The following is a 21,488-nucleotide window of genomic DNA, read 5'->3' as shown; positions in this document are numbered from 1 at the left end:
GATAATAACAATAATAATAATAATAACAAATGAACATGAAGATTCTTAGTGTAATGTTTATGTCTTACCCATCATACACTATTTTTCTCTGCTACTCTATTTACTTTTTTTATTTTTTTCTTCTCTCTCCCTTGAGTGTCTTTTTCCTTCTGCGTCAAGGTTTTGTAATTTCTCTTCTTTTCAAATGGTCATATTTTCTTTCTAACTAGGAATATAAAAAATTAGAGGGCTTTAGAAAAAAAAAAGTTTATTTCAAACTTTCCTTTTTTCCCCCTAAACCGTCCCTCAAACTCTCCTCTTTCATGGAAAAGAAGACATTTTTCCCAAATCCCTCTAATTTTTTGCATTCCCCAATTCATCACTCATCAATGTTATTTTTGTTTCTTTTTTGCTCTAACATCTTCTCTTTTTTTCAACTTTAAAAAAAATCATAAAATGCTAATTTTATTTCCTATCGATTGAAGAATTGAAAAAACTATTTTTCTTTAACCTTTTATAAGGTTGGACTAAGACCTTTTATTTAGACTACATTGTCTATTGGGTCTCATTAGTGAAAAAAATAAAATAAAATAAAACGAGGAATGGCGGACTTGGGCCAGAAAAAGGTTTAGCTACTTTAAAAGTTCTATATTTTCTTTTTTTTTCTTTTTTTTTCTTTTTTTTCTTTTTATATTTTGTTTAGTTTTTAATTTTTCTTTGACATGATAATAACAACAATAATAATAATAATAGTAAATGAACATAAAGAATCATAGTATAAAGCTTATCCTTATCCATCATACACTATTTTTCTCTGCTACTTTATTTACTTTTTTTTTATTTTTTTTCTTCTTCTTTGTCACGAGCGTCTTTTTCCTTCTGCGTTAAGGTTTTGTAATTTTTTTTTTCAAATCGTCATATTTACTTCTAACTAGGAGTATAAAAATAAGAGGGCTTTAGAAAAAAAAAATTTATTTCCAACTTTCCTTTTTTTTCTCTCCCTAAATCCTCCCCTCAAACTCTCTACTTTCGTGGAAAATAAGACTTGTTTCCCAAAGCCCTCTAATTTTTTGCATTCCCCCCATTTGTCACTCATCGATGTTATTTTTGCTTCTTTTTCTGCTCTAACATCTTTTCTTTTTTTTCAACTTTAAAAAACCCATAAAATATTAATTTTATTTTCTATCGATTGAAGAATTGAAGAAACTATTTTTCTTTAACCATTTACAAAGTTGGACTAAGACCTTTTGTAACGGCCCCGAAAATTTAGAATGAAATATGTGTATTAAGAATGTCAAATGCGGAAGTGTAATAAAAATTTTGATTAACATCCCTTACACTACAACCAAAAACGTGCTCAAAGTATAAAAGAACAAACTAACTAAAAGAGAAACTCGAAAATAAAAACTATAAATATAACTACGGAGTCTTTAGGCGTCCCCTTCGCCGTCTTCCTGCGGAACGGGCTCGGGAACAATGTCTTCCTGATCTGAAATGGTTAAATAAGGAGTGAGTTACACCAGCCCAGTAAAGACATCACACTATCTCACCGCCATGGAGGTAAAGGTGGGTAGAAAACACAAAAAGACCAATGGAGCATAATTTATACAAATTCATTTATCAATAATAAAATCCTTTACTGTCCACTTACCTCGGTGAGATCCATAAAACAACATACGAAAGTAATAACATTATCATCATCATGAAATCATATGAACTGTATAACATAATACTTACCACGCATTTGCATTTCAATCATTACACAATATATTTTCCTAATTTACCAGCCCACTAGTATCCATGGGGATCCATAGGGGTCCCGCTACCCGTGAACCCTTAACATTTATAACCTGATTCCAGAGCCGTTCCCATACCCCGTCCGGTATGGGCGCCAAAACACAGAAGGTCTCTATACCCCGTCCGGTATGTGAGACCACATTCCCGGTAGGGTTTCCCTACGGACCCGGTCCGTCCACCATCTCCCAGGATATCTAGTTAGGCTATCCACATTATCCATTTATCAATTCACGTAACCTTTTATTCCTTTTTTTCCTCAGTCACTATCATCAAATCACACACAAACATGCAAACCAGTAAGTTATGCCAAACAAGACAACACACAACATCGGGTTCTCAGTCATTCAACCCATAGTCAATAAAACAGTGATATATGCACACGAAACTATGAAATGAAAACATCAGACATCATACTGCATTTAAACTGTAAAATAGAACAAACAACAACTGACCGATAAATACACCAGACTCGGGCTCCATTAGCAACCTTAAACAATTTCACACATCTATTGATTCATGAAATACCTTTTTATCATTTATTGAACTTTAATACCGTGATAGGAAATAGGGTGAGGAGTCCTTACTTGTTTCGGGGTCTGAATACGGCTCTACAGTGCGCCTACAGGCTGTCCCTAATTTTCCCTGAATTTTTTTCGAGGAGCTGAAACGCCCTACTAGTACCTGCACGTGTCCCAAAAAATTTCAAATTAGGCCTAGGGCCCCTTTCGGCCAATATCGCAATTCCGGCACGGCTACTCCGTAGGCCAAAAAATTACAAAAAACCGAAGCTTACCGGCGGCGATGCTCTCGGGTGCGGTGGCTCTCCGGCGTGAATCGTGTTTTGGTGATTTGGCTCCAATCAACCTGTAGAGAAAAGAACGGTGATCACAGTGGTATAAAATTTGCATCAAACGGAGGCCGGGAAGGGCCTCATCGGAGGCAAAAATCGAAGAGGGGCGCGGCGGCACCGCTGGGTTTTGGCTGAGTTTTTCGGCCGTTTGGCCGATGGTTTGGCTCCGGTTTGGCCATAGGCGGACTCAGCGTCAAAAAACAAGCAAGGGGGAGAAAAATTACCTCAATCAGTGGTCGGAAATTTCCCCGGTGCTGCGGCGGGTGGCGGCGGCCGGCTCCTCCGGCGACTGGTTCTTCTTCTCCGGCGAGCACTGGCGGCTAGGGTTTCTTTGGTCAGGTGTGGGTGGGGGTATTTATACCCTTCGCCTTTTAATCTTGACCGTCCATCAAGATTGAATCTGGGCCGTTCGATCGCGATTTAATTGGGATTAAATCTGGGCCGTTCATCGCAATGCAATCTGGGCCGTCCGTGCCTGATTGAATCTGGGCCGTCCGTGCGCGTGAATCTGGGCCGTCCGTGCGCACGTTTGATCTGGGCTGTCAGTGTGCGCGGGAACGAATTTGGGTCGTCCGATCGCGCGCACACGGATCACCCCCGTGGCTCGTCCCCTGGTCAACGTGTCCTTGCCACACGGCGCGTCCTAGTTTGCCGGGGCTGCTGACCGAGCCGCTGACGTGGCTGCTGACGTGGTGCTGACGTGGCACAACTTTTCTAAATTACATTTTGACCCCCGGTTTCCGATTTTCTTTTCAAAAATACCCCCAGAATCCAAATTTTCACCCCTTTTTCCCAAAATCAATTTCAATTAAATCCAAATAATATTTTTACCCAATTTTATCATTATTATTATCTTTATTTTCATTAAATTAAATTAAATAAAAAAAATCAATTAAAATTTCAATAATTACAAAATAAACTAAATAAAATAAATTAGTAATTAATAATAATAATAATAATAATAATAATGGGTGTTACACCTTTCATTTGGACTACATTGTCTATTAGGTCTTATTAGTGAAAAAAATAGGAAAAGAAAATGAGGGAGGGTAGAATTGGGCTAGAAAAGCTTTAGCAGCTTTAATAGTTCCATATTTTTTTCCTTCTTTTTTTGTTTTTTCTCTTTTTCTATTTTGTTTAGTTTTCTATTTTTTTGACATGATAATAACAATAATAATAATAGTGTAACACCCGCGAATTAAATAAATTCGCAAAAAATGGAGTTTATAAATTAAATTAAACTCAAATTTAGATAAATTAAGGTTTTGGAAACTTAATCGAATAAAAACTAAAGTTTCTAGAATCTTTTGTAATTAAAAAAGACCAAAATGAGTTAATATAAATTTTTAGGACCTTAAAATAATTATTTAAAATTTTAAAAATTATGAAAAATATGAATAATAAATAAAATAAATAATTTAGGATATTTTGAAGTAAAATTCCAAAGTTATAGCCATTTTATAATTAAAATGGGCCTAATCGAAATGATTTTAGTGACCAGGGGTCACTCTGCAATTATTTATAAATGGGCCACGCCATTTACTAACTTGGCAATGCAACCTATCTGGTCGCGCCATGTGGCGGCCATGTCAACATGATATTCCATGCGGATTCGACATGCTAGAGATCAGCGTGTTGGATGATCAAATGACCTGTATGTTTTAATGAAGATTGAATGGCTGAGGATCTTTCCCGCCTTTGGATGAAATCCAACGGCTCCTAGATGCACAGAGGATGATGATTAAGATCGTGCGCTGACAAACAAGATGCTGATCAGACAGTTGAGGCGCGTGTTGATTGATCGCACAATCTACATGCGATCTGCGAAGCAAGGACCACGATTTATCTTGAGTGCAATCCTACGGTCATGAATTTTAACGGCTTTAATGAGTAAAAATTTGAATCAACAGTGTAGATCTTTTTAGGAAGGGAAGTGACTAATTTGCCCTGAATGAAAGTCGATCGGACAGCCCATATGTGTCTAGATTTGATCTAATCCTATGGTTAGAAATTATTTGGGGGTGGGCATTTAAGGGTCCTTTTCTTATGACCCTTAACCCTAGCCGCCATAAGAGAATGGAGTGGGAGAGAGTGGGATGTCTGAGAAAGGAAGGAGGTGGCAGGGCATGATTGCACCGCCATGCCGAAGAGCAAAACTAGCTCTGGTAAGCATGTTTCTCTTCCTTATTTCATTGTTCCTCTCTCTTTTTCCTAAGTGTATGAGTATTCTTTCATTTTAGTTAAAAACATAAAATTCGAGAGCTCCATCAGTCCTTCAAACAGCTTTCACGGTCGGAGCTCCTCCTTTTCATTATGGAGAGATTTGAGACTTCACCACCATGAACTCGGGGCTTATTTGGTATGCGCTTGGGTAAGAATGCTATAGTTCTTAATTTAATTCATGGTTTCCATTTTCTCAAATATTTAAACGCCTTAGTAATCAATTTTGTTTATGCTATTCGTATTTTCGAGAGCTAGAGTTTGGGGGTGCAAATCGGATCCAAAAATTAATTTGGTTTAGAATTTTGACTTAAACTTAAATATGTTAAACACTTAAGATTTAAGTTGATTATGTTTCCGTTAATTCTTCTTGAGTAATTGGTTTATGTAGATTTGTTTCAAAACTTTTTCAAGGATTTTACAAAATAGTTTAGTGAAATAAGGTGATTAAATGATGAAGAAATCAAATGTTAAACAAAAGAGGAAATAGTCCTATAAAATTTACACATAATCCCATATATATATATAATTCATATGATTATATATATATATATGAGTATGTGTAGCTATACAAATGTGTGTGAATATTACATGCAAGTATATGTATACATACATATATATGCATGTTGGTGTATATGTGTGCATGTATAATTTTATATTAGATTTTTATAATATATATGTATCTGGAAATAATTATGTAGATAATATAAACATAATATATATAATATAATATAAGTAAAAAATATTAAAATATGGTATATACAAGTATATATAATCATATGTATGTATGTGTATATGGGAGAGGAATAAATTAATTAAAATTGAAATGGAAAATTTAATTAATGGTAATAGTCCTAATAATTGAATTTGAGTGAATGCACAATTAATGGGAATTGGATTTGATTGAATAAATAATTAATAAGAATTAAAATTGATTGAATGAGTAATTAATGGAAATTTAATTTGATTGGAGAAGTAATGATCAGGCAGATCAATTTAGTTATGATTTATAATAATTAGGAAAAGGTAATTTAAAATAATAAAATGCAAAAATTTTGGAAATAATTTTAATTTAATAAATATATAAACAAGTTATAACAGAATAAATGTGAAATAATAAGAAATAAATAATCTGTAAAATGATTTTTAGATTTGAACAAATAATAGATAAAATAAACTAAAGAAAGAAAAATTAAGTAGTAGTACTTTAAGAATAATCATAAACTATTTGATCAAAAGAATTAAGATTATGAGTAAATTATATAAAAGAATTTATGTGTAAAATTAATATAAAATGAGAAGGAAGTAATGGTTGAGAAATTAAGTCATTAATCAAATAGATAAAATAAGGAAAATTAAATTGGATGAACGTCTTATTAACTAGAACAACTATAGAAACAAGATGCGCATGTAATAGAATTGTATGAAACTATCAGGTTCATCACTAACCCGAGAAAGCTTAGTTGCTGTGCATGTTTTCTACTAATTTGGAATGATTTTTAGAGTTCAAATTGGAACCCGTTTTACTCCAAGTTGGTAAGTATATCTAGTAGTTATTCCGAAGTCACATTCACATGTTTTCAAAAATATTTTCAAGCAAAAACCTAATTAAGATTTGAATAAGAGTTATAAAATTGACGAATCATAATTGATAATCAAGTGGAAAAAATTAGAAAATGGTAATACTGAATATTTTAATTTGTCATTTGTTTGTTACTTGATTATTGAATGAAGATTGCATATTTTAAATGTTGTATAGTTGATTATTAATGGTATGATGAGTTGAATAGTCTGAGTAGAAAATTAATAATAGTACAAATTCACCAATAAGATCATGAACACATAAAATAACTCTCACAAATAAAATAAGATCAACAAAAAGAAATACATATTCTTAGATCAAATTATGGATTCTAAATAAAATTAATAAAACTAAAAATTAAAAATAATAAAAACATTAAAATATGAATAATAAACAAAATTATAACTAAATAAAATACAATAAACAAAAAAGTGTATGATTAAGGGGAGTTAGTGAGTTCTATAAGACAAATTGAGAGAATTAGAATAATGTGACATATAGAGAAAGGTTAACTAAAAAAGTGTACAAAGTCTTTAGAGAATATTAATAGTTTGTTAAAATAAATAAATAAATAATATCAATCTTAACTAGAATAGAAAATAAAATAAAATAAAATAAAAACTTAAAAAGAAGGAAAAATTTAGAGATAACCTGTTTAAGATTGGTATGGCTGAAATTCAGCAGTGTGGTGAACCCAATCCTTGGGTGGATGAAAACCCTTCCAAACGTGCTTGGGGTGTGTGTTATGTTTTGGGTCACCTGGAGATGGAGTACTGTGACCATTGTGTGTGTTTTAGTTGTGTGTGCATCCCCTTATGATAGTGGAAATCCTGATCCCATAATAGTATCAATTGGATAATGAATTCACCCGTGTAATCTCAAAAAACAACTCTAAAATTTTAATAACTTTAAATTGATGATTGTGTTGGGGCAAATCGAGAATCGGGGTTACGGATATCTCGATTTGATCGAAAATTTACAGTAATTCTAGTATGTGAATTTGTGGGATAAATTTGTATTAGAGGGAAATTGGTGGATGAGTATCGTTTTGGAACCAAATGTGATGTGATAATAATGAGTGGTTATAATTAGGGAATTAAGAAAGGAAAGAAGTTAGGGAGATAATGAGAAAATGACGAGAAAGAAGAATTTTGAGAGATAACTAGTAAAGGAAAACAGTAAGGGAAAAAGACTAGTTGAAGTTAGGAGAACAATGAGAGATGAGATAGGAAATGGAATATCTCTGCATTTCATGGTTTTCAAACATAAAGGGGAAGAAAAGTTTTACATTTATGACTAACTGTATATTCGTATGTCGCATGTTTAGGGTGTAGTCTATTCGATATACTTACTGAGCCCGTTGTTTTACTCATTCTATTCAAATTCTAATCTTTCTAAGATAAAGTTGATGAAGACAATTTACAGAGCCAAATCAGGAATTTTATGTTTAGTTTTTATCTGGTGAGTTTTAGTTCAATTGTAGACTCTACATTTTTTGGTAACCTCATGATATAAATTATGTTATATGTTGTATAAGGGATAGAATAGCTTCTATTGTACTTTTATTATTAAATTTTATGTTGTATCGAATAGCTTCTGTTGTACTTTTATTATTAAATTTTATATTGTATCTTCTTGTTCAGTTTTGTTTGGCGGTGTGGTTTCTCATTAGGGAACTATGGGTTGTCACAAATAGTAATAATAATAAATAAACATGAATATTCTTAGTATAAGGTTTATATCTTACCCATCATACATTATTTTTCTCTGCTACTCTATTTACTTTTTTTATTTTTTTTTCTTCTTCTCTCTCCCTCGAGTGTCTTTTTCCTTCGACATCAAGGTTTTGTAATTTCTTTTCTTTTCAAATCTTCATATTTACTATCTAATTAAGAATGTAAAAAATGAGAGGGTTTTAGAAAAAAAAAGATTCTTTCCAACTTTCCTTCCCCAAACCCTCCCCTCAAACTCTTCACTTTCGTGGAAAAGAAGACCTTTTTTCCCCAAATCCCTCTAATTTTTTGCATTCCCCCCTTCGTCACTTATCGATGTTATTTTTGTTTCCTTTTATGCTCTAACATCTTCTCTTTTTTTTAGTTGAAAATAAAAAAATCATAAAATGCTAATTCTATTTCCTATCAATTGAAGAATTAAAGAAACTATGTTTCTCTTACCTTTTGCAAGGTTGGACTAAGACCTTTTATTTGGACTACATTGTCTATTGGGTCTTATTAGTGAAAAAAAATAGGAAAATAAAATTAGGAAGGGCAGACTTGGGCCAGAAAAAGCTTTAGCTGCTTTAAAAGTTCCATTTTTTCTTTTTTTTTTCTTTTTTTGGTTTTTTTTTTCTTTTTCTATTTTGTTTAGTCTTTTATTTTTCTTTGACATGATAATAACAATAATAATAATAATAAATGAATATGAAGATTCTTAAAATAAAGTTTGTCTTATTCATCATATACTATTTTTCTTTGCTACTCTATTTACTTTTTAAATTTTTTTTTCTTCTCTCTTCCTCGAGTGTCTTTTTCCTTATGCGTCAAGGTTTTTGTAATTTCTCTTCTTTTCGTCATATTTACTTTCTAACTGGGAGTGTAAAAAATGAGAGGGCTTTAGGAAAAAAAAAAAGTTTCTTTCTAACTTTCCTTTTTTCCCACCTAAACCCTCCCCTCAAACTCTCCACTTTCGTGGAAAAGAAGACCTTTTTTTCCCAAAGCCCTCTAATTTTTTGCATTCCCCCCTTCGTCATTCATCAATGTTATTTTTGCTTCTTTTTTTACTCTAACAACTTTTTTCTCAGCTTTAAAAAAACCATAAAATACTAATTTTATTTCCTATTGATTGAAGAATTGAAGAAACTAAAAAATGGGAGTGACCTAAAAGACATCATTTTTGGTACTAGATAGAGCCTGGGCCAGGGACTTGATGAGTTAGGCTTCTTATTCGAAGTAGTTTTGTCATATGGAATAAAAAGTTTGCAAAGTTGAACTTATGTCTTTTATTTATACTATAATGTTCTTGAGCATATTAGAGAAAAAAATAGGAAAAAAAATGAAGAATAGCGGGCTTGGGCCAGAAAAAGCTTTAGTGGCTTTAAAGATTCCAATTTTTCTTGTTTCTCCTTCTCTTTTTTTTCTTTTATTTCTTTTTTTATTTTTTTCTCTTCTCCTATTTTTTCAATTTTTTATTTTTCTTTATCATGATAATAATGATAATAACAATAATAAAAAACGAACATGAAGATTGTTAATATAAAGTTAATTTTTTACTCATCATACACTATTTTTCTCTACTATTTTATTTACTTTCTTATTATTTTTCTTTCTTCTCTCTCTCTCAAGTCTCTTTTTCCTCACGCTTCAAGGTTTTATAATTCTTCTTCTTTTCAAATCGTCTTATTTGCTTTCTAACTGGGAATGTAAAAAAGGGAGGGCTTTGAAAAAAAAAAGATTTTCTTTCTAACTTTCCTTTTTTTTTCTTTTAAACTGTAATACCCAGGTCAAGAATTTTCCTCGATATCATTTTTTGTATTTATAAAAATAATTAAAAATATTATTTTAATTTAATTTTATTAAATTATTTGAGAAAAATAGGTTAAGAACTTAATTGAATGCAATTTTGGGGAAGAGGATTGAAAATTTGAGTTCAGGATGTATTTTTAAAAGAAAAATTGGAAACAAGGGGGTCAAAATACAAAAAGAAAAAATTCGGCCATGTGGGACGGCGCAGTCAGCAGCCACGGTGAACAAAAGTACACCACATGACAAAACACGCTAACATCGGCACCACGAAAGAGGCCACGCGGGCGATCCGCGTGCCCAGGGATCCAACGACCCAGATTCAATCCCGCACGCGTAAACGACTCAGATGCATTCTCTCCTTAGGCACGATCGGACTAATGAGATCAATCGCGATGACCTGTTCAGATTCGCTCATGCAATTGACTTAAACAAACAATGATTGGACAACTCTCCTCGCTCCACATTAACGCAAATGGACGGCCTAGATCGATGCGGGATAAGTATAAAAATATCGCATCAACGAGAACCCTAATCCTATCCGCACCTGCCCTCGCTAGAGAAAAAGAATCAGTCACCAGAGAAGGAGATCGACCACTAGCCACCGCCGCATCGGAACCACCGTCGACTGCCAAAAAAAAGTAAAATTCTCCCCTACCCACTCAAAATTCGATTCTGAATCTCCCTGTGGCTATATCAGAGCAAAAGGGATAACGAGTGAGCTAAAAATCACGGGTAAAGCCTGACAAAACCGCCGCAGCTGAAATCTAAAACTCCTCCAATGAGCCCTTCCTACTTCCTATTTCATAAGATTTTTCGATTATTGTATTCACCATTCTTTTCTGTGTAGATTAGCCAAAGAAGAAACCCAGCCGCGAAGGAGAACCGGCAAAATCGCTGCACCTGGAGACCCCCCACCACTAGATTCAGGTTTTTATGATTTTTCAGCTAATCAGTGCCCCCTAATATGTTTTTCTGTAGGAATACATGTAAAACTAGCGAGGCCAAGGTGAACCGCCACCGTGGGCGGTGAAGCAAGCGCCGGAGCACGGCGACGGTGCCATGTAGGAACCCTAAAATATGCCAGAAAGGGATTTTCGACACCGATTTAGGATTTTTAGGGTATCTTTAGTTGCATGACGAATATTTTAGATTCTTGCAGGAAAATTAAGGAAACCTGATATCCATTAGGAGGCATAGTAGATAGTGCGTCGTCTTGAAACATCGATCCGGGTAAGGATCCCTCACTCTATTCTCAGTTACGATAAATTGAGGATTAAAAATCGATAATTATGTGTTTTGTAAAAAATTAGAAAAATCCTAAAAATATTATAGTTTAGTAGCGGAGCCAAAACCAGTTAGTTCACATTTGTCCCGATTCCCTGTTTATTTACCTGTACTATCTATATTTGCTTACTATTATACTGTGTATAATTAAATTGATGATTTTTATGATCTCCTCAATTATTTTGTTATTTGGTTCCTCCTGCATTGTTTATTCAATATTTTGATTATTTGATTACTCAGTTATGCTAAACTGTATCACTTGTTTAAGTGCTCTTCGAATTAATCTATGAATATGAAATGAGATGTTGGTATGCTTTAGTGGTTATTTGGATGATGAGAATCTAAATAAATAAAAGCTTATTGAGCATCCTTGGAAAAGATGGATGGATGGATCCGGTACATAAGGAACCTTACCATGAACATTATCTGGTAGTTAGACAGGGCTGAGAAGTCCCATACCAGATCGGTTTTGGGAGATATGGTTTACCTTCATACTGGACAGGGTGTCGAGACAATACTATTTTTTGCGCCGATTGCTGGAAAGGGTATGGGGACGGCCAGATAAATTGTCAAATCATAATATTGGATTCACAAGTAGAGGGATATCCCTATGGACCCCCAGGAATCCTAGTAAGTAGGGTAAAAAGAATGAATGTTGATCCTGTGTATAAGATTGAAATGTCATTTGGTTAATTATCTTCATAGGTTGATTTTGGAAAAAAACCGTAACGGTAAGTATCGAATAAAAAGTTTTAAAGTTCAATGTATTTACTTAAAGTAAGGACTCCATTAGTTATTTTTTAATTTTTACCAACCTTCAATTTTTCGTATCAGTGATTAGTGTGATAGTCTTGCTGGGCTAGTGTAACTCACCCTTTCATTAATAATTTTAGATCAAAAAGACCAAGATCAAGATCCCAATAAAAAAGAGAGTTGTGAGTAATCCACCTTCCGGACTCCCTTCAAGTGCTAGTAAAGATTGTCCTAGAATACTTATTTATTTATTTTTCTTTAATTATTATTTGTCTTTTATGAACCACGTAAAAAGGACATTCCCGTAGCCCTATTGGATAATCCAGTTTATTATGTAAGGAATATAAATCCTAACATTATTATTCACTTCTGCATTTAAATTATAAATTCATTTCCTTTAAAGTTCTGGACCTTTACAGTTGGTATCAGAGCCACGTTCATCGGAACCATTCCTTATACAAAGACTTAAAAATACCAAATACAACTATCACTCAACCATTCCTTATGAAATCCAAGTACAAGGACAGGAGAGGAAGACCCCCACTAAACCAAGCAGCCCAGGATGGTTCGCTTCGAGAGGATGTTGATCGACTCTTTGAGATGCTTAAGAGACTCATCTCTGTCCAGCAGGCCCGGGAGGAAAGAAGGGAATTACCTGACCCTCCCCCGCTGCCATAATTTGAGTCACCCTTGCAATGGAAAGATCTGGAGTGTTCTCGGTATAACCCTACTCCACCGTATCATTCGACACTACCACAGTATAATTCGGTGCCTCCATCATATCATCCAGCACTGCTACAGTACCACCTAGTCCCTCCACATCACAATCAAGTCCCTCTTCCATCGAACTAAGTTCCACCCATGATGGACTCAGGCTACATTGAAAGGTACAAATGACTAAACTCATCTACCTTTGTAGGTGTATCCTCTTTTGAAAAGACTGAGTATTGGTTAGTTGAGACAGATAAGGCCTTCGTGACTCTTAGGGTGATTCCTAAACAGAAGGTCATACTTGCCACCTACATGCTTATGAGAGAGGTAGGTCGCTGGTGGCAGGTCAAGTAGGCCACCATGCCCATTCCAGTCACTTGGGAACAATTCCCGATGGCCTTTAATGCAAAGTACCTCCCAGAGCACTTCCGACATTTGAAGAAAATGGAGTTTGCACAACTAGTTCAGGGTGATATGATTATATCGAAATATGCCCGAAGATTCCTAGAATTGGGCCAATATTTCCCTGAGAGCATGATGGATGAAGGCAAAAAGATAAGAAAGTTCAAGTGGGGCCTCCATCCTGAGATTAGATAACAGTTGTATGTATTTGAGCTCAGTACCTACTCAGCCGTTCTGGCCAAGGTACAGCTAGTAGAGAGGGACCTTCGCATCTTTTCTTAAATAGTGGGGAATTTTAGACCCCCAGTTTCACACTGCAGACCAGCATCCACTGCACCGATTCAGCAGAACAAGAGGTCTAGGCCAATGACTCAGGCTCTTGCAATAGAGTGTGGTAGGACTTGCCAGCACTGTGGCAAAGATCATGGAGACCGACCCTACTATCGTCTCAACGATACTTGCAGTATATGTGGGAGTGCCCAACACTACGCGAGAGAGTTTCCACAAAATCAGAAGCAGACCAGACCTCCTATCTAGGGCAGAGCTTATAACCTCACTCAATAGGATGTTGAAGCTAACCCGGACGTGATACAAGGTACATACACTATCTGTAATTACCTTGCATATGTTTTGATTGATATGAGTGCTTCACATGCACTGCCAGTAGATAGAGAAGTTGAGTTCAGTATAAATCTTTAGCTTGGCACCCAGCCTATCTCGGTTACCCCTTACTGCATGAGTCGTGTTGAGATGGAAGAGATGAAGAAACAGATTTATGAATTATAGGATAATGGCTTCATCCGACATAGTGTGTCTCCTCAGGGTGCTCGAGTCACATTTGTAAAGAAAGCGGACGGGACGTTAAGATTATATATTGATTACAAGGGATTGAACAGAGTCACGATAATGAATAAGTACCCCCTCTTCAAGATTGATGAACTTTTTGACAAGTTGCAGGGTGCCCAAACCTTCTCCAACATAACCTTGTGTTTGGATTACCATTAGGTAAAGATCAGGGCAGAGGACATTCTCAAGACAACTTTCAGAACCAGTACGGATACTATGAGTTCCTGGTCATGCAATTTGGACTAACCAATGTACTAACCATTTTTATGGACTTGATAAATAGGATTTTTAGACAATTCCTGAATCAGTTCATCATTGTGTTTGTCGATGATATCCTGGTATATTCTAAGAGCAGAGAGGAACACGCTTACCACCTGATTCAAGTTTTACAGATTTTCAGGAGAAAAAAATTGTATGCAAAATTGAGTAAGTGTTGGTTCTTACTCGAGCAGACTACCTTCCTAAGGCACATCATATCAAGAGATGGAGTATCAATAAACTCTGAAAAAGTTGAGGCAATACTTGGTTGGGAGAAATTGACCTCGATTAAGGAGATTCATAGCTTTCTGGGAATGACAAGTTATTACCGTTGATTTGTAGAAGGATTTTCTAGCCTAGCCTCTCCTTTGACCCAATTTACAAATAAAAATGCTAAGTTTGAATGGAATGAGGATTGCAAAAGGAGCTTTACGGAACTCAAAAAGTGGTTGACTACTGCACCTTTGTTGGCCTTACCGAGTGGGACAGGTGGATATACAGTGTATAGTGATACCTCCTACCTAGGTTGGCTTGTGTTTTGATGTAGTATGGGAAGGTCATAGTATATAGGTCCAGGCAATTGAAGAGTCATGAGAAAAATTACCCCACCCATGACTTAAAACTTACCGCCATTATTCACGCCTTGAAAATCTAGCGCCACTACCTGTATGGGGAGACTTTTGATATTTATACTGACTATAAGAGCTTGAAATATATATTCACTCAGAAGGATCTCAATATGCGTTAAAGGCATCAGATAGAGCTCCTCAAAAGCTATGATTATAATATTTTGTATCACCCGGGCAAGGGCAACATGGTAGCCGACGCGCTCAGCAAAAAAAGTGCAGGTATGTTAGCTCATCTAATAGTTTCTGAATGCAGGGTAATAGGGGCAACACAACATAAACGAATTGAAGAGAGTTACATGTTTAGCCCACCTGACTGTCCAACCCGAATTGATCTAGAGAATAAAGGTAGTCCAATTAATCGATTCCACTATAATAGCTCTCAAGAAGGATGCATAATAAGGAGTAAATCCAGAATTTCGAGTCTCTACAGATGGGTTGCTCAGATTTTAAAACAGGATATGTGTTCTAGATGACAGTGAACTGAAAAGGGACATCATGACAGAGGCTTATAGCTCAAAGTTCGTCATACATCCCAAAAGTACTAAAATGTATCAAAGTATGCAATCCCGATTTTAGTGGAGCATGATGAAAAGAGAGATAGCTGACGTTGTCTCCAAGTGTCTAGTATATTAACAAGTTAAGGCAGAGTATTAAAGCTCATGCAAGCTACTTCAGCCATTATCGATCCGGGAGTAGAAGTGAGAACATATTATAATGGACTTCATGATAGGGTTGCCCAAGGCATGCTTGGAGCATGATGCTATCTGGGTAATTGTCGATTGGCTTACCAAGTCTTCTCACTTCTTGGTTATCAAGATGACTGACCATTTGGACTAGTTAGCAAGAATATATATCTAGGAGATAGTCAAGTTACATAGAGTTCTAGTGAAAGTGGTATCCGACAGAGACCCCATATTCATTTTTCAGTTTTGGTCTATTTTTCAATAAGCCATGGGGACGAAGTTGTCTCTTAGTACCACATTCCACCCTCAAACTGATGGATAATAAAAAAGAATGATTCGTACATTGGAGGATATGTTCCAAGCTTACGTTCTAGACTTCGGGGGCTATTGGGATGATCACCTACTTTTGATAGAGTTCGTCTACAATAACAGCTACCAAATAAGTATTGGCATGGCCCCGTATGAGGCATTGTATGGCCACTCCTGAAGGTCGTCAATCTATTAGGAAGAGGTGGGTGATAGAAAATTGTTCGATCCAGATCTTGTAGAAGAGACTATAACCAAGATAGTTAAGATCAGGAAGAACATTTAAATAGATCAGAGCAAGTAGAAGAGTTATGCGGATACTCGGAGAAAGGCTTTGGAATTTGAAAAAGGTAATCGAGTGTTTCTTAAGATCATCCCTTTTAAGGGAATCAATAGATTTTATAAGAGGAGAAAATTAAATTCCCAGTTCATTGGATCATTTGAGATCTTAAACAGAATTAGTACGACCGCCTACAGACTGGCACTACCTCCAAAGCTATCCAGGCTTCATAATGTGTTTTATGTATTCATGCTACACAAGTACAACTCGAGCTCCTCATACATTCTGTCCCACGAGTCTCTTTCACTGCAGGAGAATCTATCCTATCAAAAGGTACCGGTGGGCATTGTAAACTGAAAAAGCAGAGTACTCCGCAATAGAAAAATTTTCTTCGTCAAGGTCCTAGGGCACAATCACACACAGAAAGAGACCACATGGGAGCTAAAATCGAACTTCAGAGCCCAGTATCCCTAACTATTTGACTAAGTAAGAGAGTGACAAATTTAAAGGACTAAATTTTTTCTTAAGGGGAGAGAGTTGTAATACTCGGGCCAAGAATTTATCCCAGAATCAATTTTCATATTTAAAAAAATAATTAAAAATATTATTTTAATTTTATTTTATTAAATTATTTGAGTAAAAAATAGGTTAGAAACATAATTGAAAGCAATTTTGGAGAAGAGGGGTGAAAATTTAAGTTCGATGGGTATTTTTAAAAGAATAATTGGAAATAGGGGGTCAAAATGCAAAAAAAAAAATCAGCCATGTTGGACAACCCAATTAGCAGCCACGATGAACTAGAGCACACCGCGTGGAAAAACACACTGACATCAGTGCCACGTAGGCGATCCGCGTGCCCAGCGATCTAACGACCCATATTCAATCCCACGCATGTGAACAACTCAGATGCACTTTTTCCTTAAGTGCGATCAAACGGATGAGATCGATCAAGATGAGCGGTCCAGATTCGCCCACACAATCGACCTAAATAGCCAACAATCAGACAGCTCTCCTCGCTCTACATTGACGCGAATGGACGGCCTAGATCAACACAGGATAACTATAAAAACATCGCATCGCAGGGGAACCTAATCCTAGTCGCACCTGCCCTCGCTGGAGAAGAAGGACCAGCCACCAAAGAAGGAGACCGACCCCCGACCGCTGCTACACCAGAGCCATCACCGACCATAAAAAAAGATAAAATTCTCCCCTACCTGCTCGGAATTCGATTATGAGTCTTCCTGTGACTATATCAGAGCAAAAAGGACTGCAGGTGAGACGAAAACTACGGGTAAAGCCTGGCAGAGCTGTCATAGCCGAAACCCTAAAACTCCTTCGATGAGCCCCTTCCCGCTTCCTATTTCACGTGATTTTTTTACCATTGTATTCATCGTCTTTTACTATGCAGATTAGCTATAAAAAAAGCCTCAGTCGCAAAGGAGAATCGACGAAGCCACCACACCTAGAGACCCCCCACCGTTAGGTTTTGTTTTTTGTGATTTTTCGTCTAACAAAGGCCCCCTAACGTGTTTTTTCGCAGGGATACGAGTAAAATCGGCCAAAATCAGCCAGACCGAGGCGAACTGTCACCGTGGGCAGCGAAGCTAGCACCGTAGCACGGTGGCGCCGTTGTGTCGGAACCCTAAAATTGACCAGAAAGGGGTTTTCGACACCGATTTAGAATTTTTTGGATATTTTTAGTTAGGTGACAAGTATTTTAAATTCCCACAGGAAATTTCAGGAAACTCGAGACCCATTTGGAGGCGTAATAAATAGCGCAATATCTCGAAATATCGATTTGGGTAAGAATCGCTCACCTTATTCTCGGTTATGGTAAATTGAGGATTAAAAATTAATAATTGTGTATTTTGTGAAAAATTAGAAAAACTGTAAAAATATTACAAGTCACTAGTGGAGTCGAAACTAGTTAGTTCACATTTGTCCCGATTTCCTATTTATTTTTTTGTATTACCTATATTTGCTTACTATTATACTGTACATAATTAAATTAATGGTTTTTATGATCTCCTCGATTATTTGGTTATTTGGTTCCTCCTGCAATGTTTATTCGGTATTATGATTATTTGATTATTCAGCTATCCTAAACTGTATCTCTTGTTTAAGTGCCATTTGAATTAATATGTGAATATGAAATGAGATGTTGGTATGCTTTAGTGGTTGTTTAGATGATGAAAATCTAAATAAATGAAAGCTTACTGGCCATCCTGGAAAAGGGTGGACAGACCCAGTACATAGAAAACTCTACTATGGACATTATCTCAGTCGGACGGAGCTGAAAAGTCCCATACCGGATAGGTTTTGGGAGATATAGTTCACCCTCATACCAGACAGGATATCGAAACAATAGTGCTTTCGACGCCCAATATCGAATGGGGTATGTGGACGGCTGGGTTAATTGTCAAATCATGATACTAGGTTCACGAGTAGAGGGATATCCCTATGGACCCCTAAGGGTCCTAGTAAATAGGGTAAAAAGGAAAAATTATTGGTCCTGTACATGAAATTAAAATGTCGATTTTTTCCCAAAATCAACCTTTGAAGACAATTAATTAAAATATCATTTAATTAATTGTCTTCAAAGGTTGATTTTGGGAAAAAATCTTAATGGTAAGTATCAAATAAAAAATTTTAAAGTTAAATGTATTTACTTAAAGTAAGACCAAGATTTATATCCCGATCAACAAGAGAGTTGTGAGTAGTCCACCTTTCGGACTCCCTTTAAGTGTTAGTGAAAGTTGCCCTAGGATACTTATTTATTCGTTTTTTTTCAATTATCGTTTGTCTTTTATGAATCACGTAGAAAGAACATTCCTATAGCCCTATTGAGCAATTCAATTTATTGTGTAAGGAATGTAAACTCTAACATTATTATTCGCTTTCACATTTAAATTGTAAATTCATTTCCTTTAAGGTTCCAGGCCTTTATATAAACTCTCCCCTCAAACTCTCCACTTTTGTGGGAAAGAAGACATTTTTTTTCCAAAGTACTATTTTTTTTGTGTACCCCCCTTTGTCACTCCTGTTTGTTATTTTTACTTTTTCTTATGTTCTACCATCTTATCTTTTTTTTCTGGCTTGAAAGAAATACATAAAATCCTAATTCTATTTCTTATCAATTGAAGAACTAAAGAAACTCAAAATTTTGAGGGACTTAAACGACGTCATTTTTGTTATTGAGCAGATGCTGGGTCAAGGCTTAATGGTTGGACTTCTTATTAGAGTAGTTTTGTCACATGAAATAAAGGATTTACAAGGTTGGACTAAGACCTTTTTTTTGGGGCTACATTGTCTCTTAAGACATACTGAACAAAAAAAATAAAATAAAATAAGGACGGGCATACTTGGGCTAGAAAATGCTTTGGCGGCTTTAAAGGTTCTATTTTTTCTTGTTTTTTTTTTCTCAGTTTTGTATTTTTCTTTGATATGATAATAAAAATAATAAAAAATAATGAATATGAATATTCTTAATATAAAGTTCATCTTTTAAGTAGCTTAAGACATAAACAACTTGTCTATTTAACTTTGCGTAATAAATAAGATCATTTATTTAGTGATCACTTATTGTAGTTACATAAAAATAGCTCAAGGCACGAATAGACCGGTGAGAAGTTTAAGTATTTTTGCTATTCTTATGATTTACAGCTATACCAGGATTGCAGAAGGTACATAAAATATATAGTCAATTTTTAGCATGTTTCGTCTGATACTTCCGCCTTGTCAGGGGTTGTAATTTGGTCCATATGCTACCAATTAAGCACACTTTTCTAATTCTATATGGAAATCTTATATCTTCTTTTTCTATGATAATTTATAAGTTACATGCATCTTTTAGTTATCAAATAATTACTTATACCATAATAAACAAATAGATAATAGTTTTTAAATAAGCTAAATATCTGAATAATTACAAAATATGTCCATTTTAAGATTTTATTATTCTGCATCAATTATTATTATTATTATGCATACGAGCAGCATTCTCATGTGCTGAAAAAGTAGCCAAACAGTGAAAAAGAAATATGTATAAATAGAAGGGTACTTGACCTAACCATCTACTTTGAATTCTTTAAACCATGCAATGAAAGCTATACATCAACTATGGCATTTCCGAAGCTACCATCACCTTTCCCAACCAATAATAAGTAAATCTAAAGGAAGTGAAGTAGGATCGAGTTCCCAACAGTCTTTCAAAAGCTCAGGAACCTAATCTCCTGAAAGTTTTTTTGAAGGAATATGATGAGAAAACAACTAGATATCATCTTTTTGAAACTATCCAATAGCATGAGATTCAACTTCTTGTCTTTTAAATACCATCCTGAAACCATCAACCTTCTCAAGGTCAACTAGGCTAAAACCATGGATGTCACTATAGGATGTTAAGCACACAACTATGGCATAGTGTCTTCTCTCTTTATCTAAAAGGTTTTTTCCCCTTGGACCTAAAACTGCTTCATCATAGAGTGCCCATAAAAAACCCTTTTTTGGATAAATCCTATAAACTTCTCTGACAGCTCTTTCACATGCCATAACATGATAAAAGATATGTCCCTAAATCTTCCACAAGGGATATGAAATCCCATTTTTTCCAAACAAATCAATGCTTCATCACCATGGTTCTGAAGATCCAACCAACTAATTTTTACCTCAAAAAGGTTCAGTGAAACAATTTCATCAATAAAAAATAATGCCTAGGCATTCCATCATGGTCATCATAAACAACGAATACTCGTCCTTTGCTAAAGCTTCTCTCTACTCTATCTTTATCGAAGTCGTAAAAATCTGAATCCTCCACTATAATCTCAAAATTCCCATCCCCTAAATTATGAGAATTCACAATTTCTAAACCTATTTTTTTTACCTGAAGCTCATCACTTGATAACCTCCGATTTTACACTACTTTTAAGTGCCCCCCGAGTCTCAATTTCAGAATCCACAATCTTCTTTAAAGCTTTACGACTCATAACTACTGCATTTCTATTGTTTTTTTGAACTTCTTGCCTCTCAACCTGAGAAATCCTGTTCTTCAAAATATACTCTTCATCAATCACCGAATCTCTACTTTCTAATATCTCCTATCTATACCCCTCATTTTCTCCTTCACCTATCTCCCTTTCTTTTCGCCTCATTTCACTCTTTATTCCTGCCAAAGTCATCATTTTTTCCCCAATTTCTGCGGACTTCTTTAACCTATCTGTCACATCCTTAACTTCTACCCTCTTTTCTCCAAAACTTGCTAACACTTCCCTAATCATACTCGTTCTCTTTCTCAATCCCCCACTTCTCAATTTCTCCTAGCCCATTGACCGCCCACTCCACTAACCTCCTCCTCCTTCCATGAACCTTGATATTTGTTTTCACAGCCACCA

At 35.4% G+C, this 21,488-nt stretch overlaps 1 pseudogene; it reads right to left on the bottom strand.

The window, feature by feature from the left end:
- Positions 1-20,241: 20,241 nt before the first annotated feature.
- LOC148267379 (uncharacterized) lies at positions 20,242-21,267 on the bottom strand (annotated as a pseudogene).
- Positions 21,268-21,488: the final 221 nt, after the last annotated feature.

The sequence above is a fragment of the Carica papaya genome, chromosome 3 (genome assembly GCF_054855325.1).
Source record: "Carica papaya isolate Zhongbai chromosome 3, ASM5485532v1, whole genome shotgun sequence".
NCBI classification, from domain to species: Eukaryota; Viridiplantae; Streptophyta; class Magnoliopsida; order Brassicales; family Caricaceae; genus Carica; species Carica papaya.
This window is presented reverse-complemented; position numbering and strand designations above follow the sequence as displayed.